Source organism: Neodiprion lecontei, chromosome 1 (assembly GCF_021901455.1).
Source record: "Neodiprion lecontei isolate iyNeoLeco1 chromosome 1, iyNeoLeco1.1, whole genome shotgun sequence".
In the NCBI taxonomy this organism is placed as follows: domain Eukaryota; kingdom Metazoa; phylum Arthropoda; class Insecta; order Hymenoptera; family Diprionidae; genus Neodiprion; species Neodiprion lecontei.
This window is the reverse complement of record NC_060260.1, coordinates 34,586,913-34,613,713: the sequence shown is the minus strand read 5'-3', so window position 1 is coordinate 34,613,713 and position 26,801 is coordinate 34,586,913. Positions and strand designations below refer to the sequence as shown.

The 26,801-nt window shown below is 44.6% G+C and overlaps 1 protein-coding gene across 1 annotated transcript in view; it reads right to left on the bottom strand.

The window, feature by feature from the left end:
• Nucleotides 1-23,268, bottom strand: part of LOC107223584 (monocarboxylate transporter 11-like) — a 72,991-nt gene extending 49,723 nt beyond the window's left edge. The window contains exon 1 of the mRNA XM_015663300.2: nucleotides 22,763-23,268. The gene's annotated coding sequence lies outside the window, so the exon portion shown is untranslated. The remainder of the gene's footprint in view (nucleotides 1-22,762) is intronic.
• Between the last annotated feature and the right edge of the window lie 3,533 nt (nucleotides 23,269-26,801).

The window sequence follows — 26,801 nt, the reverse complement described above, 5'->3', positions numbered from 1 at the left end:
TCGTCTCGTCCTCAGACAAGAATCGCGTGTATCGAAGATATCGAAGCAGACCAGACCCGCGGACTATGAGCCAGTATATGTATACCAAGATATTTGGTCTACACCTCGCATAGGCGTTTCAACACACGATAAAGTCTTCAGCATTTATGAAATGAAAATTCCGAGTACATTTCTGTAACATTCGTCGTTAATAATTGTATAACTTATGCATATAGTAAATGCAGGCGGATTTCGGTTAAATTGTATTTTGAATTGCGTAAGCCCAAACCGAATTTACCGATCTATGAAATTTCCCGTGTGACATTTCCAAGAAGTAACTAGATGCAGAGAATTAGAATGGCAGCTGTTGCGCGCACTCAGGAATTCGACGAGTTACGAAGAGAGGAAAAAAAAAAAATGAAGGCAACAAGCTTTTCACGGTGTTGAATCGGAGTGGCGACAAACTCTGGTATGCTTGCGAAAGTGATCAGATGGCTCGGCTGGGGGTTCTGCGCATATTTCGATCGGTGTAAGACCCGGGAACAAAGCACCGGAGGCGAAAGACCGATACAACGCGATAGCGCCATCCATTTTCTTTACACGCTCGTCAGATATTAAGTCGGCTTGGCTCGAGGCCGTGGAAGGGTGAGGTGGGTCCTGGGGTGGATGGAGGGCGGTAATCCTGCTAGATTGAATCCACCCCGACCTCGGCCTCGGTCTCTGGACTCGGAAGTCGCGCACCCTCCTCGGTTCTACACCGGGTGAACGCCAAGGGTGGCAGACGATCATGTTGCCGACGCCGTCGCGCCACCGCACCAGCTGTCCCACCCTGATTTTATATGAAAGCATTCATGCCTCGCCGGAATAAGAAAACAACCAATCACTATATGCGTGCGCGTTATATGAGAAGTCGGTGAGCGAGGGGAGCTGGCGACGCCGATTTGTAAACAACGCCTGGCTGCAATGCTACTTGTGGCGCGTATCGCAACACTGGTTGTTATACTTTTACAGGGGGAAAAAGTCCGGGTGCCCCCGCGGATACGGAAATCTTACCGTGGTCGTCGAGCCAATTATAAAATCTCAATTACCTACGAGTCTGTGACTTTACGATCCAACACACTGACGAAACGACCCCTTCTACCAAACTTTCGGGGTAACATATGAGTTTCAAAATTCGGGTAAAAGCATGTATTTTTACTCTTGAGCAGTGGTAAGGATTACGCCGAAGGTGTACATGGTTAAAGCCAAAAATGGTGAAAATTCTTCCCAGTGCAGTTCGGCAAGTACGTTTTAACGGAAGATCTTTTACGGAGCTTTTAAAGAAAAAAAGCTTGAAAATACGGCGGTAAATCTTGCGCCATGGCTCTTCCGGGTTTCAGCTGCTCGAAGACTGCTATTGCTCACCGAATCACCCAGCCACCCGTACTTGCCCGGTTTTCAGAAAATGTACCGTTGAATGGTATACAACATGCATGTACGAAGAGTATAATAAAAAGAAAATATATACATATACCTATATAAATGAACAAAGGGGGAAAAGTCCTTCTACATTCTGGAGGAAAATCGTTTTTTATTTATGCAAAGGGCAGCAGCCGCGCGAAGATTTTGAACGCAGCTCGAACACGACGTTGTTCAAAAGGAAACGACGCCTTTTGAGCTTCAGCTTCAAACGATGCCAATGATTCATATTTCTGTTTTTTATTCTTATACACGGTTATTATTTTTTCGTGTTTCGTCCCTTTTTCTTTTCGGCCTACGTGATTTCGGGATCAAAGTTATAACGATATCAGGGAAAGTTGCGCATGTCAGGTGAGAACATGCCTTCCTTGCTTTGACTTTCTCGTAAGAAGAATCATAAATTCTGGAACTTCTTATAATGTAGGAGTGTGTAGCCGCTGAAAACGGGTTTCCAACTATCAAGAAACATATCTGAATTTCACCTGTCCTAATCGAATAACAATTTCTCTGTCCCTGTATATGTAATATGTATATGTATGACTGCAACTGCGCGTGACTTTAAAAAAAAAAGAACGAACTAAACACCGTTCTTGGCAGAGGTTTAAAATTCGGAGGCCGCACGGAATAACGAATTATACCGAAGCATATTTTCATGCAAATGGGAATTGCGACGATCAAAAAGTCGGAATATTCGCATCCCAGTTGTTCCTCGCACCCCCGACGGATTATACAAGTTGGCAATTATATGCTCGTGACAAAATATAACCTCATCTCTCAAGGGTTCGTATACAACCGTCAATTTCTCTACGGGATGGAAGGTTCGAGCTGGGGTTGAAAATTTTGCCCAATATTCATACCTCCGTTATTCGGTAAATGTTAGCCGCGAAATACATTGATATTTTGTACAATTTCTCGGTATACCCAATATAAAGAGCTGGACATGTACCGAGATTTGAAATGAAAACTACACCGAAACATCAAATACTACTACAAATACCTAATATGTGGTTTACAAAAACTCTCTCATCAAATACCGACCGTTGTTTTTGGAGAGCTGATTGGGCTTTTGATAGGGTCTTTTTTTTATCGTTTTGTTTTTTTTCTATTATATAACCACTCTGAAAAGAGCATTCACAAATTAAATTGGCTGAATGTTAAGCGTAAAACAAATCGAACCTCGATCACAGATTGAGAGCATCACCACCACAAAAGGGAACCGATGGATTTGCAACACAAAAATTATTCTCTTAATCCATATCATTCATTGTCAAATGTATGGTGTACGCAACGGCGGCCAATTTAAACATTATTTATTCAAAGTCACAGACAGGCAATGAAAGATATGACGAACCAACCGACGAATAGATTTGAGCAGATAAGAAATTACCAAGCACGGTGAAAGAGATCGTTAAAGGTAGAAGTTTCAATCCTAATTTCTGTTAGTCAAAACCCACGCCAGTATATTAAATCGCTGCGCCAATATCCAAGTTTCAGTTGCAACACCGCAAAGTAGCATAAATCACAAAACCAGCACTTTGTTCACAGCGTGTGCCTGCACAAACGACTACATAACGCCTCCAGCATCACCCTGTTCGCAACACGGTGCCCCGTCTGACCTGTTTTCTCACTTCATGTGAAATGTCCACACCTGAAAATAAGACATAACGTACCGTACAGAGAAGAATTTTTCCCAGTAATGGCTTTAAAGTTTCAGGGACTTGGAAGGTGAACCCGAAGTTCGAAACATGGGTTGATTAAAGAAAGTTGAACGGATCTGATGGACACATCGCGTCGGTATGAAGCGTGAATCTTACCGTATTGAAATTCAGGTCTGGGTCTTTGGGATTTGGGATTTCGAAAATCTGAATACGAGTTTCGGATGCATGTGTACGTGCGTCCAAGGGCCGCGACACTGGGAACTCGGCTTTGAGCAGGGACCTATGCGTACACGTATTATTGATTGGGTGGCACACGAGGCACTTGCTGCCTCTCCTTTTCATCCTCCGACCAACGGACCATCTGTAAGCCGACCACACAGCCTGCCGAGTATTTCCAGGACGTAATACGATGCGAAAGTTTGAAATTCTAAAAGCAGTCACGGGCAGCTGTACGCTTTCGCGACTCAGTCCAATAGTTCCAAGGATATTGGTAAAGGGGTCGTGATCAAGGACCTTCGAAAAATTTGTTGAAAAAGGCGAAGGCGGGAGTCAACGCATCGAATCCCTTCTCGATTAGTAAAACTCAGTGGTGAAAGACTCGCCGTGGCAATTCCGGTTTATAATTTAATTTTCTGCGTTCTTAAAAAATAATAAAGCGATAAATTTGCGACGAACGAGGTGAAGAAACTGAGTACACATGGCTCGCGTGCTTCGTGCCACCTTGGCCGGGGATTTTATCAGCCATAAACGTGAGAGAAAAAAAAGTCGTCCGAGTGATAAGTGGCTAATATTCTTCCCAGTTTATGTCCCAGTTTATATCTCTTGTGCCAGTAAATTCGTATTTTTCCATTCAATTAGGCATTCCCTTCAATTTATCCTCCACTTCTCCGTCTCTCCGTTCTAACATTTTCAAATTGTTCCAGTTAAATCCCCCCCCTCCGCGAACACCAGGCACCCTAATACTTTAATATGGGAAAGTGGGCAATTTTTTTCCGACATCGCGACGAAGACGGGGGAGGAAAAATTCTTTGTAAGCCCTTGAACATTCAATTCACACTTCCTTCCTGCATGTTGTTCGTTTGAAAGTCAACTTCAATTCGTTTGTCCGTATTTTTTTCAAGAGTTTTGCAGACTTTAATACTGATTAAGAAAAAACCACCCCCCGATTCCGCGGCAGCGATGATATTGATAACGTCTAACAATATAAGGACGTCTCGGCGAGGCGATTCGAGAGGATGTTGAAGAATGTCGCGACACTCTTCGGAACCTGCATAGCCAAGTGAAATTCGGCAAGATGTTACAAAGATTGGACGCGTGAACGGCCCATTTAATTAACTATTAATCACGCCAGTTCGCAGATGCTTATCGCTTGAAGGGTCCGGGAAGATCTATCCAGATTAAAGCATCACTTTTCGAAAGCAATTCAACCGGCCGAAGGGTCGTTGAAAGTTGGAGCCGTTTATACACAGATAAATCGAGTTAAGCCAACGAAATAGCTGTTGAACGGTGAAAAGAACTTCCGGTTCTACCGGCACACCGCACAGTTCTAGAGGCGACCTTTTTTCTCCCCACACGCGTAAATATATCGGCACCGGTTGATCAAAGCCGGGGAAACGATACAGAGCTTTCGAAAGTCGTTTGTTCCGAAACTCGTCGATTTATCGAAGGTAAGAAACGATAAGAAAAAAAGTAACCAAGTTTCAGAAAAAATTCATTGTTCAGCCCGAACGCGTCCGCATACATCCATCATTCAAGTTCGAATTTGCAGCGAGAAAAATGGACAATTTTCTCCGGCAAATATTTGACAATCCTCCGAGATTCAGGATGCGTATGTCGGCTTGTTTGCCGTGACACGCGCGACCGAAAAGATCCCCGACACTGAATTACTGATGAACAGCCGGAGACACCAGCCTGTGCTTTCGGTCACTGCAGACCTCTCACCCAATCACGAATCACTCACAATTGGCACAACTAGGAACGAGACTCAGAGCTTGAAACGAGGTCTAGAGACAGCTCGTTGCGTTCTCGTTGCCCGTAAGCCCTTTGAGCGTTTCTCTTTGGCGTCGGCACTTCCGTTGTCAAACGACAAATCGCATTTGGACTGGATTCGCTGTTGCGATATCAATCCATGTCCAGCCTACCGACTGAAAGACGATACTTGATCGGATCCAGGTCTGTGACTCGTATCTTTTACTGCCGGCTTCTTTGTTCTCTGCACCGTTAACCGCTTTTTGAGGATCCACCTATCATCTCGTATCTCAAAATTGTTCAAAGAAACCAATCGAATAACATCCGGCGTTTGTTTCTACCCGAAATTGAATGGTTGTTAAGTGGATAGAGAGGTGCGGTCGCAGGATTGAACTCGAAAATCTTGAATCATAGATGATCGTGCGGTTAAAGTAATATCGGTAATCTGGATTCTCCAGGCATGTATAAAAGTATTGAAAAAAAAATTTCCAGATCTGCCAGCTGTATTCAAATACAATTTACGCAAAGCCGTCGACAGGCAAACATTATAAGCTTTATGTAATAACGTAAACCGTGGAGGAAAAAGAGAGACGCCAAAAAGTTTGCAGAACCAAAATAATTACGCCGTTTAGCGATATTAGCAAAGTTATCTGGCCCCGAGGAGCGAATACTTGTCTGACAATATCTTGCGCAATATCACATCGAGCGAAGTATGGCTGAGAAGAGAGACAGGGATGAAGGGTAGGGGAGGAAGGTTCCCTATTTTAGCGACAAAATTGATAAGTCCCCTTTGCTGCACGGCGGCAATATTCGAGCAGAGGGAGCATTTAGACGTGTCGTTAAAGGAAGCTTTCGAAATTTAGTATTTCAATCACCGGGAGGGCTCGGAAGCACGATGCGAGAAAGGAGGACGTGTTACACAGTTACACAGTTACACGGTTACGCTTGGTCTTGCTGTGGAATCGATCAAGCGCTCACTTCGCGATCCCGGCGGCATTCAAGTGTGACGATGACGAAAATGGACGAGATTCGGTAAGGTTATTAAAGGAAAAGGAAGCACCCTCGAACTTTTACGTCTCCGTTCGTCCAACCCGTGAACCGAGACGCCGACTGAAAATCCGGCCGTGGCCTAGAAGAGTGGCTGCGCATTTCGCACAATACAAGTCGATACTTGACGGACCTCGACAGGGTTCTTTCCGGCAGAAAATTTTTTAACGAACCCGCACCGATTTCCTCGATCTTCGTTTTCTAGGCCCCGGTAGCGTCTTCGCTCTTCCTTATACCTATCCGAGTATCTGACAGCTCTGACGTATCGCTTGTGCTTCGCGGTATATACTTAACAACGCATTAACGTGCTATCGGACTTTCACCAGCCTTGAATATCTGCTGCGAAATTCAATTGACAAGTGCAGTGTCGAGAAAAGGTCTTTGTGCACTCTCCGCAGAGAGAAGGAACTATTTTGCTTATATCTACCGCAGGCTCAATGCAGGCAGACCGATCGAGCTTTCAACGACACTTTATACTCGTCCCGAGAAAAGCTTGAGAGAAAGAGAGAGAGAAATCGAGACAGTGAGAACTGTTTCTGCGGAATACAGGTTCACGCCACGTCAGTTTCGCGCAGTGGGAAACTTTTCGCACACGAATTTGTGGCTTGCTGAATTACATGCAACAACGTCCTGGAACAAATCCTGGTAGAGTGCACGACGTCTGTGACATAATCCAGATTCTCGAAGCGGTCTAGAACTTACCGGGGCCTTCGATAATCCTGTTTCGCGTAAAAATGCATAGGACTTGGCAAATGTCAGGGAATTTGACGAATCGTTGGGCAAAAATTAAGCAGAGCTCTTGCGGATCCAGCGAAATCCGTCTGGATTGCGTCAGTCAAACGAGATCGCGGTCGGTTTCCGGGGCTTCGCCGTATCCTTGACAAGCATTCTGTACATCGCGATAATTAATTACTCATAGCGAAATATTCCAGTTGGAGATTGTAGATTTGCTTCAGTGTTTGGATCGTGTGTAGGTATAATAAATTGCCGAAACGGTCCGTCGCCAAATTAATGTGTGTCTGTATAATATACGCCCCGGCTTTTTTGCCATTCCCATTCCCGGGGGAAATAAACTTTCCGTAGGGAAATAAACCCGCAATCATTCTCATTCATCTCCGTCGATTGTTCATTAATTATTTTATGGGTTTTGGAATGGATTCGCACGGTCCAATTGGATTGCAGGATTCAAGGCCGAAAGGAAACGCGTTAACCCGAATGACTCGATGATAACGACGACTTACGGGACTGTGAACCTAAAGTTACATTCCACCGTTTCCTCGCCGCAGTATTTGAGTCGGAAGCCTGCCGAACGAGAGCGGCAGAACATAGTCAAGCGTTAAAATTCAGTGGAGCTTTTTGCGAAGCGTACAGAATGCCCGAATTGTTTCATCGTTAAATTACAAACGAGGAAACTGCGACGTCCGCGTAACCGGCGTAAAGACTAAAGCTGATGCTTGATCGAAGAGCGCCGTTTCATCGGCGTTCGCTTCAACTCCGCTTCGTTAGACAAATGTTTTTGCAACTGAATTGCACATCTGAACTAAGCAAGGCGAATCGAACAGGTTACGGCAATTACTGCAGCACGCCCTGCAATCAAGGGAGAAACGGACGGGATGAAATAAAATTTCGCGCGTGAATACCAGCGCTGGATGTTTTTTATTTTCGCCACTTTGACAAACTTGAAATCACTGGAGGAACTGGATGAGGAATTGTAAGATGAAATCGAAGTCCAAGTAAAGAGAAAACTAAGAGAGAAAAGAAATAACAGAAACGATTGAAAAACGAAACACGAAGTCAGTAAAACAGTCTTTGCGTAAAATATTTAGAATTATTGAGTGTCTGCATCGACGAGTATCGTAAGAAATTCTTCTTTCGAAGTAGCTGCAGAAGCATCAAGAACAAGGTCAAGCTTTAACAACGTGGTGTTGAAGACGATTAAAAGACAAAAAGAAACAGTTCAAAGCTTTTCGCACTATTTTTCCGCAATTTTGTTAGATGTTCCTGTTACGTTAAGACATGATACTTGAATGTTATTAAAAGTACACCTCCTTCCGGAGAGGCGATTCTTTCTCTGCTGAAAACCCGAGTAAACAATGCAAGATGTGGCCGGGTGTTGTAAGCCGGAAACTTTTAAACTTTGCAGTAGGCACTCCATCCACTTTATACACCCTCGCCTGCAAATTTGATTCCCTGAATTTGAAGAAAGATAAAAACTTGGCAACGTTTCATCTAGAAGAAGTTCAATTAGACTGAGGAATAAATTCTAATCCAAAAGATGCGATAAGTATCGTGATATTTTGATCATTATCAGCCTCTCTTGAAAATATAAAAGGGGGAAGAAAATAAAAAATCCAGCATGCTTGAAGAAATAGACACAATGATCGAAACGTCGGCGTGCATCTCCGAACGTGGTTCTCTCACGTCTTCGCACCTAGCACACGGGTATATATCTGGGATAGTGGAACCCCCTTGTCTAGCTGATATCACGCGACATCAGAACCACCGGGTTGTTTGCGATAATAACGTGTGAGGCTGGAGACACCCGGCGCCTCCGTTGCAACCCCGTTAAGACACGTAACAACACTTCAGATCTTCCCTGGCGGTCTACTCGCCGCACTTATGCACCTCTGTGCGGTTATAACCTCGTTGCGAACATTGTGCATGCGCTCGTATAATTATTTACCCACGTACATGCGAACGAACGTTATCGTCTCGCCAACGGACGCGACAGAATTTCACCCAACCTCGCGTCACGCTGCATCGGATCTACGTTTATTACAGGGTCGTTACGTGCCTCGGAAGCGTCGGAAGATTTTTTTATTCACATTTTTTAAACGGTGTTTCAACCAGCGTGAAATCCTTCGCATCCTTTACAAAGTTTTGAATAGAAAAGGTTCTATCCACGTTACAATTTCAGGATTAATTTAGAGCTAGTCCACTTTGATGCAACACTCACTGAACAATTTCAATAGTTATTTTTTCACAATCGTCGGTTTTGTTACGGATAGAATTTTTCATAAACTGGTGAAACGAAAACATCTCTGGAGTTTTAAATACATACGTAATATCGTATAAAATGACTCACAGTTTTTTAAATTGGGTTCTTGCGTAAAAAAAATTCATGTACGTATTAAGTAGAGAGACCAAAGATAGTTGGCTCATATTTTTCCTTCGTTTGATTTATAAAAAATTGACGAAAATAGAGAAGGTTTGAAACTATTACAATAATATAAACACATCAATGTCATAACAATATGACGTCACCCACACTAAGGTGACACCCACTTTAATTTTCTTTTTTTTTTTTTTAACTAGAGAAAATATGAACTAGGTAATTATTTTATGTTTCTCCATGCTTGACACATGCGATTCTTTTCAAACGCAGAGACCCCATTGTGTATGCAGACAACGATCGGTTTACAGATGTGGAAAAGTGAAAAAATGTTGAAAATCAAAGTGCCCTGACGAATTTGTGAGTGGATCGGCTGGGTCGCACAGCTTAGGACGTTAGCCATATCGGCGAGTAGTTACATGGAACACTTTCCCGAATTGATCCCAGAAGGAATTTACTTACACCTACAGATCGCGTGGAGGAATTGAAGATTCGGAATTCTGGCCCCCGTCCCGATCTAATCTCCGTGCGACGATAGGGCTAAACGATCGAGCATCCGGACACATTGTGCCGGATCCCCCATCCGGCGAAATTCAACGTTTCGGGCTGGGGCGACTACGCGGTGTCGTCGGGAGCTTCTTTCTCAAGGCGCTTCAAAGCTCAGCGTAAAATTGCTACCCCGCGTCAGCCTTTGATCCGCGGAACACGTCGCGAGGCTCGTACGAGGTGTAATAGCCACGTGTGCATGTGGATAACTGCGAGGGATCGCGAAGCGTTGGAGCAATAAATGCGCGTCGTCCGACGGATGGAAGATAAATATTAAATAACCGCACAAGTATGAGGATCCACGTCTCGCTGTGAAATCGTCGCCCTTTAATGTAATTCGGATGCGATGGAGCCGCAGGCTCCGGCCTTACGTCTCATCGTCACTGACGTCACTTTAACACCTCTCACTCTCTCGACTTCGCTTTCTCCCTTTGCAGCACTTCGTAACTTTCTATCGTCGTTGAAAGACATTGAAAAATTCGAAAGACACAGTTTTTCTCCGAATGAAATTTGATTTCTTCAGTGATAGAAAAGTATCGAGGGTTTTCACGATGCTTCGGATCTACAGACTCGCACGATCGACGTATTTCAACATTACCCTTTTCAAGCAATGAATCTGGCAGGAGAAAAAACTCCTTGAAATAAAAACATCTAATTGTAAATATGATTCTTGATTATGTATCAAAGAGCACGATGCCGGCTAGAATTCCAATGCATGTATTAACGAAAGGTCAAGCACTGGAAGTTTGTGTTCCACCGCATATTATACCAATACGGATGTATACCACCATAAATTTCACCCCGTTTACAGCGACGTTAAATTACGGAATTGTTCAGCAAGGCCGTATAATTCGCAAAGTGGTTTCGCGCTAATTTGCTACCTCTCAACCGAAGCCACAAACTGCAACATGAATCCCGCACAACTGTACCGAAACCGACAAAGACGGCAACCCTTGCAAATCTATTACCATCGATTACACATTACACAAATGAGCTGAGGATTGCAATTACTCGCAATAAAACAAAATAATGTTCGTATCTGAAAAGTTACACATAGAATTGAGACTTCGGTAACATAAAGCTAGGCGAAACTTGATAAAATTCTCCAATCAACCGGCCAAATTAATTCCTCGACCCCAGAAGCCAGGCCTTCAAAGCCCGTAAACGCAACACCAAAACGGTTAAATGATCCGCTGGCTTGTCGGAAGGGTTTCAGTGTATACCGCTCGGTAATATCCGGTGTCGCACGACGCTTCCAGCGTTTCGCACAGCTGGCGCGACACCATCAGCTGTACATATCTATCGGATGCCAAGACCAATGTACAATTAAAACGGCGCCGCGATGTAGAGCGAATGCAGAAATACGGGCTGACACGGATATGGGCGGTCGGTGAAATACGCGCAACGTTTCGCACACACAGACTTGGGACGAAACGTGCAGTGTACGCGGTGTAAATCCGTCACTAGGTCGATGAAACACGCGCCTGCACAATAACGCTCCGGAGATTCGTTGTGTCCGTTAAATTATCCGGCGCTCCTACGGAGAGTTGAGAAAAATCGAGGCAACTGCTCGACAAAAAAAGTCACGCTGACAGTTGTCGTCCGGAATTGTGCGCCGCAGGTGACGCTCGTCACGAGATGATACGTATTCTTCTCTCCGCACTGTTCGCCTCTCTCCCTTTTCCCGAGCACAGATATTACGAGGTTTCATTCGACGGCAGGACTTGCGGGTATAACGTTGAGTTGAGGTTTTGGTTATTTTTTCGTACGCTTTTTTTCTACACCTGTATTTTTAATACAGAGCAAAAGCTTGCCGCAACTTTGACAAATTAACGGGAAGGCCGGAGGGGTAGGAGAAAGTATACAGATCTGGTGTAAAAAATTAAGTTTCTCAGAAACAATTACGAGTCGAGAGTGAACCCGTATTTTTCCCATTTGTTAAAGTCAACTCAGACCGGTTCGCTCTGTAAACCTCTCTCCGTAAAATTGGTCACTGAAGTATAAAAGCTTTGTAAGGGACGTATAATTCCGACCTGCACTCCGCTCAAGTTCGCGAAAAGTGAGTGGTCCGCGTTATTCGATGAAACACAATAGCCGAAACCTTGACGTTATACAGGCGAATATAAACATTGTAAATTCGGTATGACAGTTATCGGTGACTTGATCCTGCATCGCAATCACTAACCTTATAATACCTGCCGGATGTATTATCCTTGCAAGTCCGCGGCGATCTTCAAATCCAACGGTCAAAATTTGACCTGTAATCTCTGAGCAGCGACCGATTAAATTAGATGATGATCCGTCATGCCGAGGACACTCGAGAGCCCGGATTGAAAATATTGAAATTTGGCACCGCGTCTTGGCGGGAGTAACGCTGGCCCGATACGCCTGTGCTTGAAAGATCCTGGAATATATTGGCAGAGTTGTTTGCGCGTTACATGCACGCATTATATCGTCCTTGACTCTCTCGATCGATCTGGTACAGTGATTCCGAACAGGTACTGTACGTATAATCTCTCACTTTCGTCGTGTGTAAGTTACTGCAGCGTCGGTATCTTGCCAGACGGAATTTAGCTCGAGCTTTATTGGATATGTTCAAGCGCAGAATCCGGACACATGAGAAGATTCATGCACATAGTTATCTTAACACTGGCCCTGCAACGCTATAAATTCCACCCTTCATCCGACAAAAATTTACTGCGACAAATACCCCGTTCAACATGCAAACCTTTCAAAAACTGCACTTTGCGTGCTTTGCATGGAGAGCCGCTGATGGATCGTTTAAAAAAAAAACATACAGAAAAAATAGAGGAAAAAAAGAACAGTATAGGTGTGTGATATATGTACATGCGTGGGTACTTTAAATTCCACAAGTGAACGTGATAAAGTTTGACTAAGATATATTCTCCTGAATTTCAGCGAAACTTTATACGCCGTTAAATTCTACAACGAAATAAAAAAAAATAAAATAAAACGAAGGAAAAAGTAAATCTGCCTAGTAATTCTGACGCGGGGTCGTAGCTTAAACAGCTCGTAATGCTTTGAAGCTTAGAATAGAGCTGCGACTGCCTTTCCGGGTAAGAATAACGCGAGACAAAAGGTGTGAGAATGAAAAGCTAGGAGAAATAGAGCTCTGCAAGTGTGCGTAAGGTGCACGTTGGTGAAAAAATTGTCATTTGTATTGCATCACCTTGTAGCAATATTTTCTTTCGGAGCTTACTTTTATTTGAATAACGCAAACGGCTCGCATGGACTTTGTAGCGTGGTCGTAGAAATATTTCACGTTCAAAATGACGAACATTACAAACTGAACGGATGCGACGTGCTTGTTTTAAAATTGTTGTTGTTGTTGAAATTGCAATCACAATAAAACTGAGAGGTCAATGGTTACAAAAACCGAACAGGGAGTCCGATGAACATCGTACAACGCGGTAAATTGACTCGGGTCAACACCCAAAGTTTTGTGAAAACCGTCTCACTGTTCGTCTACAAGTTTTAGCCGCAAAACCGCGCTGATACGATCTACGGCTATTTTGCCGTGCGAAGCGCTGCGAAATAATGGTATTTCACATCAACAACTGCGGCTTGTGACATCAGAGAGCAAAAAAACTGTTAGAATGTTTGCAATCGGAGACTTTGCAGGGTGTTATTATATTGTCACAAGCCTGCGATTTCAGTAATAATATTATTATTCGATAATTTCGCATTTGCTTTTCTAAAATACGTGGAAACTTCCTCTTTTTTCCCGAAAGAAAAACAAGTCGGAATCGGGATTTTAATTTTACTTCGTCCAGCAGTAGCTTAATTTCTTCCACATTGAAGTATTAATTCCAAACCACGTCTGGCACTAATTATAACTTCACCGAGTTGCTGCCGCTCCGCTTTCGGATTAAGTTCCAAGCCGTAGTTCAAGTCGTACCAATTGAGATTTGAGTGAAAGTGAGACCGTTCGGAAAAAGGGTTTCATTCACAGTGCACGGTGTCAGGGTCAGAGACTGTCGATAATTCTTAAAGACTTGAAACTCTTTAAAGATGCGGGTAAAATTAGTTCGAGCATTTAGCAAAGCTAGTTTACCCTAGTTTGAGGGTACAGCAAAGACGCTGAGCTTCGCAGCGAGCTTGCGACGGACTGCAATAACTTCTCGCCTGGCGCAATAGAGCCGTTTTCTCAATGCGGCAGACAGGCGTGCATAAAGTGCGACTGCGATGTGCTCCACGGGTGCGGGTGAGAGATGTGCATAGAAATGGGGGGGACGCGAACACGGAGTTAAAGTGTAGACGCTGCGGAGCTTTCACAGGGGCGAAAGCACGATCGGGGGTGCTTAGGCGCCTCCTGGCCGCTGGACCGTCGACTCGGGCTGCGGTGCTTTGAGCTAACTCACCGTCATAACCACTATCACCTTGCCTATCTTCCTTCAACTACGACAAAGCTGAGCTAAGCCTCCGGTGGTCGAACCTCCCCGTCAACCTTGCGCTACTCTCCGTACCTATGTACTTGTTTATCGAGCCGATCTAACTCACCGGATACACTGTCTACCCCGTTGTCCCGTCGAGTGAGCAATTCCAACTCTCGGATAACCCCGAAACTTGTGACCTCAACGATGCCGCTCCGAAATGATCCAAACATGAAGAGGTTCTTCCTTTTGGCGATTCTTTTTGCGGGAAGTCGCGAATAATAAACACAAGATACTTAGGGCAAGAAATTCAGGTCTCGCTCAGACCAAGTTCTTTGTATACTTTGTCACTCACACGTTTCGATGTAACGAAAACAGTCGAGACTGGTCAGACAGCCCGACTACTCGTGTCGTTTGGTAATTGTGTGCGAGAACGGTCACTGTTCTACTCAACAAAATTAACGTGATCAAACGTTCGGCTCTGAGTGACATCAAATATGGCGTTGCTTAATGGAGCAGTTTGATGTACGTACATGCTTACCAAAATTCAAAACCCTTCCAATGTTGGGCCGACTTTCCTCCTGTAATTGGACGCTTAAGCTTGTGACATCGTATCGAGGGGAAAATTGATTACAGTCAAAGTACTGTTTCGGAAACTGGCTGAAGCTAAAGTAGGACCTTTGACTCTGAAGACCGCAAGAGTCGGAGGAAATGGTACCACGGTAACTTTTGGACGATATTTTTCTAACGGAATAATATTTTGGCATTCGATAGTTTGCCGAACCTCGATTATGCTCATATATAAGGCGAGAAGTAGAATGGTATGAAACAATAACGGAAGCTCATACTGCAAAAGTTATAAAACGTGCCAAGCTTTTTCCTCGAAGCTAGGGATCCCCCGAATGTTGTGTATGTGCGCGGTACGTACCAAATATATGATCCTTACGTATATAGGTACTTCGGGTACGAAAAATTTGCTGACGCGTTTATACGACGAGGCTGCACGAAAGAGACTTCGTTTACAACAAAAAGAAGCGTGGTGAATCTGTACACTGATAAATCGGCACATTGAATACTATTTTCGTTCTAAATCGAGCTAGAGAACTGCGCCGCGTGTTTGGATAAACCGAATAAAAGCTGGAAGTCACGCGTCCCCGGTTATTCTGCTTCTTCTGATCTTATTTTCATCGAATGTCGGTACAGCTTTCGCCTACGTCTGAATCATGATCAAAAGCTTGCCCAAGACTTCAGTCCTCCAGTTTGTGAGAAGAGTGAAAAAAATGAATACCTACACAAGTGTCAAGTACGGAGCACAAAGGACGTTTCATATTTATTAACCAAGGATCGATTTGTGAGAAGAATGTTTGTAGCTACGAATTACTAGAAGCAAACCTTTCATATGCAACGGTAAATGCTTCTTTGGTCGGGTTGCTAAAGTAGGAGGCAGCCTGCGGAATTCTTAGAAGGACGGAATTTTTTATTCAACAGCGTCGCAGCTTCCTCTTACAAGCATGGAAAACTTTCAAGCATAAGTAAGACGCGCATCTCGCGACGTACGTTGGCAGAATGGCAACAGTTATAAGAAATCGGCAAAAGGTCTTGGAAGGAATTTGGCAAAATGGTAAATAAACAGGGGATAAATTTCGTAATATTGCGAAAACAGAGGACTCTCGAGACTTGATTTATTTCAGGTTTACCCACAGCCCTCACTCGCATAAAACCTCTGCAGGGAAGATACGAGTAATGGAACCGGGGTGAAATCTCTAAAGTTATACGTGAAGGCAGGTACAACAATGCAAACTATATTTGATATAATAGAATAGAAATTCGTACGTCTTTATATATAAATTTGCACGTGCAGGTATATATGATATACATCCGTTTGTGATATAACGGTTCGTGAACGCGGTTATAAAAAGAAAAGCTTAAAAAAAATCACCAAAATCCATTGTTGCCGCGATAGAGAAAGTGGCGAACACGCGAGATCATTTCCAGGGTAATACATTCTTCACAATATTCGCCAGGTAGAATTCGGTGGGCGGTCGCAGCTCTTGCGCAAAAAAAAAAAATAAATAAATAAATAAAAATAACTACTCTCAACCTTCCCAGAGCAAAGATTCTTGGGATAAGATGTGGCGATAGCTGCCCGAGGCAATAAAATAAACCATACGCGCCGCTCAAGGCGGATAAGAAACGGGACGGAAAATCGGGACGAAGGTGACGGCGGCTATCTCGCGTGCTTATTTGCATTTATCTATACCGACTCGTAACAATGCAAGCTCTAGTTTCGGGCGCAGAAATAAAAACGAGAAAGAGCAAAGGGAGAAAACAAAGATGGACGAAAAAAGGTCGGAAACCAACCAGCGCTGATCGTGAGCTTGTCGGAGTACAACTACGCCGGTTTTCATAGCAGTTGCGAATGTTCAGTGCGAGTTTAACCGCCGCCGTAGAATAATTCCACACGCAGGCGGAAGGACCGATTTGCCGATTATTCCCTGCGCTAGGCGGTGCAGCCCTGTGTAAGTCTCCTTGGAGGCATTGATTCAGTGGCAATCCGCATGAATATATTGTATCTAACTGTGGTTCAGAAATTTCTCTGCAGGCTTCAAGCGAAAACCGTCTCCAGAACTTTCCCCGAACTCCCGGAACTCCCGAGGACTGCAGCGATGCGGAGTTGCTGTGCTGAGACAAGTTTGCGTATACCACGTATGTAATTGTTATCGTGGCAAAGCTCGAAAGCTCCCCGTCTGCACGGTACTCACTCGCAACAGAAGTCAAGCTACTCTCGCTCTGCGTGTAAACCCGGCGTTTCGTACCTATTCGCTGCAGGATCGCAAGTTCATGCTTGCTGGATAAGCACAACGATTATTTGCAAGGTACCTGCGTTGTGTCGTCAATTTTTTGTTTTCTTCTCTTTTTCTCCTCAGCACTTTCAGGGACGACAAAAACAAAAAAATTCAACGTCATTGCAGTCCTGGGATAACAAAGCGAGTGACCGATGGGTGCGTGTCAGTGTGAAATTATTTGTCTCGATTTCAAGCTTTCTCGCTTATTATACTTTTCCTTTGATCTTATCGTGGCGAAGAACGATCATCAAGCGGCATGACGAAGGAAACGGCCATCAACTACCGCTCTGCGAAACAATCAGGATCTTCAAGCCTGTTCATACTCTGCACGTTAAAGTTTCGAACGAACGACGCGGTTGTCGGTGCAGGAATGCTCGCCTAAAAGGATCCCCGAGAATCTTGGAACCATTTGACTGGCGGGAAATTAGACGGCAAATATCGCGATTCATACCGATACGTTCCGCCGTGCTTACCGGAAAACGCAATTAATTACGAGCGTGCAGACGCGGACGAGTGAAACATAAACAGTCAGGGCATTCCGATTACCCAGAGACACCGTTGGCTCGTTAACGGCTCGTTTGAGTTCGCATTGAAGTAGTTCCAGCTTGTGGGCGAATTTCAGAGGCTTCTCTAATCAGCCCCTCTTTCAGCACGCGCGGCGTAACATCGTGGAGAAGAAACTCATTCCGGAATTAAATTGAATGAAAATTTTTTAAATCTTCCATCCATTTGCCGGGAAAATCCATTACGACTAAACTAATAGGCGTTCGTACGACTCGAGGGTTTAAACGAAAGTCGTTGCATTAATTAAGAAATCCTCTGGCCGCAGCTCGCCGGCGTATCTAATCGGTGAATTTTATCATTCGGTTAGTCGGCGCCATCCGGTTGTCATTCCGCGGCCGTGAAGATTTCAGCAAAATCCTTTTTATTCTTCACCTTTTTCTCTAACGAGGTATTTCGAGCTCGAGAATAAGTCGCGATATCTAAACAACTGTTCAAATGTATACTTTCAAACATTTGCCGCTAGACGTTACTCATCAAGTACCTACCTGATTCATTTAATCCGTAAAAACGTTTCGATTATAAAAAAAAATTCCCGCATTTATACGGTTAACATCACAAGCCACGTTCGATGTATCGTTCGTTTCAAAATTCATTGAACGCCCAAAGTGTGAAACAATAGAATTCAAACGAAGGGCTTAGACGGATTGGAGATTTGAAGTAGTAAATCAGCAATTTAATCAGACACAGTAACATCGGAACTTGTGGTTCACTCTACAGGCCGGTTTATAACGGCTGGTCGATTAACTGACGCGTGCTAAAATTTTCGATGAGGTTCGACAAAAGGCTCAAATTTCGGCCGTCATTCTACCGCGAGCCTCGTTCATTCCTCTTCACCGCCTTGTTATAATAAACTGTGACAAGATTGAACAAAGCGACACGTAACTCTCGAATTTTAATAGACTTTCTGAAACTCGGCGAGACGCCGTATGCCTGTATATAACATAAAAATACAATATACATACATGGTACAGCATAAACACACATAGGTATGTTTATATTGTACAATATGAAAGAGTTTTTATCTCAATCAGCGCCAATATCGCGTAATTAAAGTTTCAAACTAATTATCCGGGGGGATCCCAACGGCGGTGAAAAATAACTTAAATAAGTTGAAACGTGCCCGAGCTGCTGAGACGTTAAATAACGGGCTCAGCAACGCAACAGGCGAACTTTCTGAAAGAAAGATAACGTGATTAACGACTTATTAATTACAACTACGCGCGGGGATTAACCGTTTTACCCAAAGCAACGATCGGTGTAAAGTAACGTACGCGAGCTTTTTCCTTAGCATAAAAATCATGGGGAAAAGCTGTTCCAACTTCATCTGCTACAGCTGCCGAAATTCTTCTTTAACCTGGATTCCGATAATTCTAGCGAATTTATAAAAACTTTCTCCAAACAATTATTCGACCCTTAAATTAAATTTTGTAAGACAAGAGATTAGCCACACGTGTTCGAATCGGATAATCCATGGACGTGATAGACTTTTCTGTGTAAGTTTCGGTGATGCATTCAGCTTGACATGGGATTGTTCATGTATATCCAAAGAGGATCCTGTATCGACGAGAGACTAACGTATTAGCTAGATTGGATTTGGCTGTTGAGTGCGTTAATCGGGGACCTCGACTCGACTACTGTTATCCTCAATCCATGGTGCCGGGTAATTCGGTTTAATTACTGGACCTGGGTGAACGGTTAATCTTTAATGACAAAACTAGTTTAACGGCTCCGAGCCACATAAGCATGGTTGGAGAAATCGTGCCTGTTACAAGTGTCAACATTTTCAGTATCTGGATGTTGTTGCAGGGTTCGAAGTTCTACAATTATTGTAATCTTCGTAAACTTTACAACAGAATACAATTCTGACAGCATATAGGTATCCTTGAGCCGAGTTACTCCTCGTATAAAGGAAGCTTTTTATAGACGTACAAACATGTCGACATGAGAAAAACTATCGTACGCGTAGATGTAAGACACAATGAACTACAATACGAGTTCCAGAAAGTTTGTGAACCTCGTCGCCTGTAGCACCGATTATTCTCGATGTGGTAAAAAATTAGGGTTTCCCGAAAAGTAATTACGACCTAACGGGATCCGTATTTTCCCTCATTTCTCAAGGTCAGTCGATAGAATGTCGGGTCGCGTAATCGAACCGCATCAATATTTGGCTTGTTTACAGAAGCCATGTAGGGACCGGAGAACCGTTATAAGAACGAGGTCCGCGGGGTTGCGGCGTTTTTACTCTCCTTTTGTCCGTCGCGAGTCGCGAAGGAAGAAGAAGCGGTAGAAGGTTCCCTCGCGAGCGAACAACGACGTCGCATCGTTATTGCCTGCCGCTGTTTTCCACGTGAAAATACCTCCCCGGCGACGACATTGAGGATAACGATTCTCGGATAAACTTGACGGATTTCGAGTGGAACGCGTACACGTGCCTCGAGCCTTGAGTGGGCGGAAGGCTCAGCTGGACCCGGAAGATGGACGAGGGTGAAAACGGCCGGAAACCAGGGACGAGACAGTGCGCTAAATAATCGCGTCAATGTTTGCCGCCGCGTTGCAAAAGCGAATCGCCTAAATGCCAGTAAGAATACAAGGGGCGTTCTGGACGCAGATTCTCTTACCGACATCTTATCGACACTCCAGCCAAGACAAAAACCTTTTTCTAGACTCTTCGGCGGTGGACGACAACCACACTATGGCTGACTTTGTCGGTCATCGGATTGAGGCTTGCAACGAATGTTGACCTTGTACGAATTCCGAGAACCACTGAACATTCCAGAACGCCCCTCGTATTGCTACTGACGTCTCTAGTACAACCACAGTCTTCGAGACGATGAATTTTAACGACAATATTTTACCGAGTGTCGGAGGCAGCCGCTCCGGAGATTTATGCCTTGCCAAAAGCCTCTCGCACTTTTTACCACTTCGCCCTTTTCATCCCCCTTGCCTGACCCTTGCCCTGCGCGAAATACTACAGAGGGTTGAATGCATCCGTATATGACGTGCGGCATGCAACCGCTTTTCGAACTTCGAAATGCTGCTGCTTGGAGCGGCGAAGGCGAAGTCAGGGGTGGAAAACGCGAATCACGTTAACTCTTGCTTTGGCTTGCGGACTTACTTTGCTGGGTCATCGACTTCACCGTCTGTGTTAGCTTCGAAAATGATGGTTGAAACGAATTTCTTTGGAGTTGTCAAAGGCGGCTAAACTACGCTGCAGTGCCGCGCAATCAATCGCTTCCGTAAGATATAATAAACACGAAGTCAGCTATGTGCACGTAGATACGTTGCAATGGGAAACGTTACCCGACATGCAGACGAGGATACATATGCGCCCTTAATCCCTGTTGCAGCGCGACGTCTGGTTAACGTAGAGTATAATGCCAATTACTCTAATCCTGCAGAATTGTCGCATATTGTTAATTAGTCACAAACTCCCAGAGCGCAAACGAGGGGAAATCATTGTGCTTTACCACTGCTTTTGAACCAACGCTTACAGTGCAACTGTATTTTCTACATTACAACGTTCGTGATATTTGAGAATAATGAATCAACAATGCAAAATCGCAGAGGAATTGTGAAAGCAATCGCATTACGAAACTGGAAGTCGCGTCAACAAAATGCGTAGAGAAAAAATAAGGTGTAAGAAAACAAAACAAAATACACGAGAGGGTGTCTGACTTGAATAATGCAAAGTCGAGAAGATCGTTCGATCCAACAATCGCCTGGACGGCAGTGCGGCGTTGGCATCCGAAGTGATTTTGCCAGTTTCGAAGTAACGGTGCCAAACGAAGATACACTTCGACCTTGTACCTGCTCCCGAGATTCGTCATCATTAAGGATTTCAACAAATATTCGCCCGTGATACACCCGTTTAAATATTAAAAGAAATAGTCGGACAGGGGTCCGCGTGAATTTGGCGGGGAAAAAATGGCCGCCGTGCAGAGTGCGCGTAATAATTACGTAAAAAATCCGTTCATAAAGGGTATACATGCATATACTCGCGCCCCTTTCTGAAATTTCTGAGGCTTTACCTGCGACTTATCGTTGGTAATTATGGTTATCGAACAAGGAGCTTCTGGGAACCTTCACGGATCGCGACACGTGATCGCAGAACACAGAGAGGCTGCTTGAGGATTGTGGCTACCTAACTGTAATTGCGTTGATTAAGCAGCGTGGAATCAGCTCGCGTTTCTCTAAGCCGTATTACCGTACACACGTGCGGGAGAATTCCGGAGGACAGGTATTCGCCTCCAGCTGAGCACGCAGACGGTGTGCAGGAGCCAACCCCTGTAGAAAAATCAAGTACTTTACGTACCAAAAATTTCAGGGGCGACGCAAGCGGGTATGCAACAGGTGCAGCGGGCCTGGATGTCGCGGGGCCGAAGCTGAGTGTCGAAAAAAATAAAATTGAGGGTAAAAAAAAAGAGGTTAAACACGGTTCCAGGGGCGGGCTTATACGTTTCGCGGTGTTTGGGCTGCGGCGACCCGGGCAGGATGCAATTAAATCTTGATTAAGAGAAAAAGCGCGAGGGTTAATCGAGGAAATTACAGAGCTCTTCCAGGATAATCGCCCGGGGCTTTATTCTCCTGCCCCGTACGGGGGGGAACCGATGCGGTCCGATATTTGCCTCTCATTGCACGCGGCGAGGCAATTGCAGGACGCTTTGCCAAATGGACGGTGGATGATGCCGCGATCCCGTTATCGCGTTTTCCGTACCGTTTCAGCGCGAGTCTCACGCGGCGCCAGTGACAGAGACGAATGCCCGTCGGTCTGCGACCCTGTAATCGGAACCACCCCGCGCCCGAATTTGTTCCTGGAGGGCTGACGGATTGTCGAGAACGCGAAGTTACGCGCGTCCCGGATTTTCCTACCGGGTGGCCGCGGACTTCCGTCTCTCTATCCGGGCCCGCGGAGCTTTGAGGGATGAAAACGTGCTCCGAGCATCCCGCGACGTCTCGTCTCCTCGAGAGTTGCATTCAAATTAAGTATCGCGTCGCGCGGCGGTCGAAGCTCAACCTCGAGCTCTTCGCACAGTTTCCACTCACTTCGCGACTCTCGAGGGTGTCAGAGGTCGGGGGAGAACGAACGCGAGCAGACTGCAGACGGAAAATTTTCGGTCTCACCCCCGGTGACGGGGCTCCGAATTAACGACAGGCTCTTAATTGCACTCGACGATCTACCGTATACTTTACCTCTGCAAACTCGGGGGAGCGACTCCTTCAAAGCCTCCAAATAACAGGGTCCTCCACGCACCTCCAGCAGGACCGGGATCTTGGATACCACGACGGACACGTGACCATGTGAATGCGAAAATTCACAGAGGCTCCCGCATCCGTGAAAAATATATCATAGGATACACCGGAAGATGTTGAGAACCAGTACGAATTTAAAAAAACCAGTCGTGTAAAATGAAGATTAAAAAAGGAAAGAAGATTAGACAATTACGAAACGAAACACTTCTAGCGGTGTTCAATGCCACAAGTAAATTCGATGGCGAAATTCTTCGCCGGAAGATTTATGTCATGTTTATAGATGTGGCGGTTGAACGGTCATCACACTCTGACTGCGCGACGAAGCCGCGATTCCAAGGCCTTCTAAGCACGTGAACATTTTCCTCCCAGGGACTGCTGTGCTTTCGGCGTTCGCGGTATCAAAGCTTTTCGGAACTCCGTTGCTCGATCGACTGCCCAGGGCAAGAGCCGTCGCGCGACTGAACGTGCCGTGCCCAGCATCCCTATCGCGTCGCCCTCGAATCACCCTCGCCCCCCCCCCCCCCCCACCCCTCCCCGTCCTCCTGCTCCATCACCCACTTCGCTCTCTTCCGCCCAGAACAACCCGGTGCCACGCACACCCACCACCACGCACACAATTCGGCGACGCGTGCAGACACAAAGAAATCCTCGCGCCCAGCATCGGGCCTGTTATACCTGGTGGTACCGCAGCCCGACTTCCGCAGCTCGGCTACAACCCCTCGAGATCAATGACGGGAGTCGATGGGATATTTTTAAATCCGAATGTCTATTCGTTCTTACACTAGATCAAACGGTTCGCCGACATGCGTGACAAGTGCCTCGGAAGAGAGAATAGAATCACACTGTTCAGAGAATTGAATGTCGTAGTTTATCTTTTTTGTGTTTTTTGTTTTTTTCTATCGTTTCAATATCAAGGATAATTTTGAATAAGTCGAATAAGGTGTTTATTGAACTGATGCACATATTATTTTTGCTAAGAAATTTATTAAGCATGATTTGAATATATGTTGAATGGAGTCAAATTTTCTCCTTGACTAATCTTCTATGCGAAAATTATCATATCGAATAATCCGGTGGGAAATACTTGCGGCACACCTCGGAAATAAAATACGAGCCTTTTATCCCCTGACTTGACTGCGAACACTCTCCCAGGTTTTCCGTATTCTTGATTGAAGTAAAGAATCAAATACATGAACTGTCGTGACCGGAATTATCTGGATATTTTCACGATAACAATGCCGTTCGGTAAAACCTAGTTTCGAAAATTTTTTCCTTTCTCATAACGGGTAACAATGTTGCGTATATTTTGTTTACCCGCGTAATTGCTCACAGCGTAAAACAAACAAATGAAGAATCCTGCAAATTCGTATCATGCTAAAAAATTAAAAATATAATTGCACGCTGAAAATTGGTGTTGAAAAGTGATTAGTGGTGAATAGTATGTATATTGCATGATGAAAAGAAACAAAGAAACGAATCAAATAATGCGTAGTATAAACAAGAGGTGAATCTATATATGTATATACAAATATGTATTCGCACATGAATTTATTATACGTAGTCGATAAATCGAAAAATGTACGCACTGACGTGGATGAGGGATTTCAATCAGCCCGAATATCACGTTATTCGAAAATATCGAGTTACGCAGAAATGCATCTGCGGCCAGTGGCTGGAACAAATGAAGATACGTGTATAAAAAATTTCATTTTCAGCACATGGACACAGTCCTAGTTACCGTAAAATCCGATTTCCTCATCGCGGCCGTTTACAGGGTCCGGAACAGTTCCGAGCTACTATAATTACTGCTCGTGGAATCAACCAGCAAGGGTGAAAAAAATAAAATAATGTTAAAATTGAAATCACGCATCGACTATATTTTTACGACGAGCCATTCTCAGCGATTTTTTTACACCAACTCACACTTTCACCAACTCGACACTCTTGTAGGCGTGTGATAAATGGGCAAGGAAAACAGTTCCAAAGGGATAGAAAAACAGTTTTTCTCCCGAGGTTGGGGGCACGTGCGTGTGGTTTTTGCGCTTGCAGGTCGGAGCTGCGGTTGGCTGGACGAGAAGTGAGGGATGGGGCGTAAAGAGCGGTGGAGAAATGCTGAAAGAGATCCGACCCGCTGTCGTGAGGAGGGAGAGGCTGCTATACGCTGCCCGCTGCAGCGAACGTGGGGCTGAAATACACGCGAGCTGGCCGTTTCCACCGAAAAGCTCATTGTGTGTCACTGTGCATTCATGAGCTTTTAGTCGAGTTTAAAATTCACCGGGGTGCACCGCATTCCGATGAATACGTGTTACATAATGTACATAGATACACGGTTGGATATCGTGTGGGTAATATAATATATATGTATAACAAGTGCACGTGCCTTATTCCCGGCACAAAGACGCGGCAATTTGTGACGTATAACCATCCGAAGGACATTATTTATAGTCGCACCGCATATCTACGGATGCCCGAGAATTCTAAATTTAAAGTTTCCAAATTTTTACTCCCTCGCCGAGCCGACGTCCTGCGGTCCTGAAGAATTTTATTATACAATACACATATTGTCTTTTTCGGGCAACGAGGTTTGATACGAGGCGGAAGATTTTTTAGGACAGCGTCGAGCGCGTCGAGTCCCTCGTATCTATGCTAAAGCAAAATATATATTCGATATCGCGAAGTGTCTCTAACGGACCGGCGATACGTCAGTTACAGAAGGCACGTAGGTAGGCATCTGTTAGGTATTGTTGAATAATGTATTGATACAACTGTTTCACGAGCGGTTATAGGCACGTGCATAATTGAATGAGCTGACTAGCGAACGGAATACGAGCGTACGTACGTATTTTCACACGTGCCGACCGCGCTGTTTTTCCGTGAAACATTCCCATCGTAATTAGACACGTTTGGTATTAGATGCATAAATTTTCACTCCAACAATGTGATTTCCAATATCATTATACGCGTCCGAGCCACTCGTTCCTTCGCTTGTATTGCGAACATCAAATTATACACCGTACACGCGAATATTAACAATTTGCAAATTGCAGTACCGATTCGGATATAATGAACGTGACGAATCCTTTCAGCAGGCCGCAAAATAGAACAGCAGACGCAGCCTCGCCGTCTGAACTTTCATGAAATGTACGCATGAAAATTCTTGAATTCTTCAAGCTCTGCAACAGTCACTGGGTGGTCGACATCCGCCATAAACTTAGCCGACAAGGCACCTGCCTCTCTTCTTAATTATCATGCGAAAGCCCTCTCAGCTTACCGGCGATAACTCCGTGATAACCCCTGGGTGATCCATAAGAGGAAACCATCGGAACAGGGGTTGTAGCGTTGTGCGAGTCAAAGAGCAGAGCATTTATCTTGTACGAGGATAGAAAATTTGCCGCGGCTGAGAAGGAAGAACATTACAACAGTGTCGAAGAAAAGGGAAATTTTTTAAAACCCGATGTATAGTAATCTCCGACTCCTAGTATTCGCGGGATCTACAATATGGTCGCGATTTGCGTGAGAAAATGAAATCGACTGGATGGCAACACAAATATAAAACAACGTGAAAACTCTTGTTGCGACAATCAATTTTTCATTCGTTATTTTAATAGGCTGAAATGAGTAATAATTAACGTCTGTCACGCATACTGAATTATGAAATAGGTTAACAACACCCCTTCGTAAATGAAAACTGTTTCAATTCGTAAACACGCGAACGATTATTCTCGCCCCTGAAGAAGTTATTCATCACATTTGGCAGACAATCGAGTTTTCACGCGCTCGTGAACCTCGTGCTATTGTCCAAGTTGCAAAAACCTCGGTAAGAACAAGGTCACACAAGGGTTCGCAAACTTTCACTGGGTTATCGTTGGATTTCCCTCTCTTCGTGAGAATACGCGAATTGCACCTGCTCAACTTACAGAGAAACGTTGCTCTCGGCGTAACGAAATTACCATCCTGATAATTATTTGCCTCCTTCTTA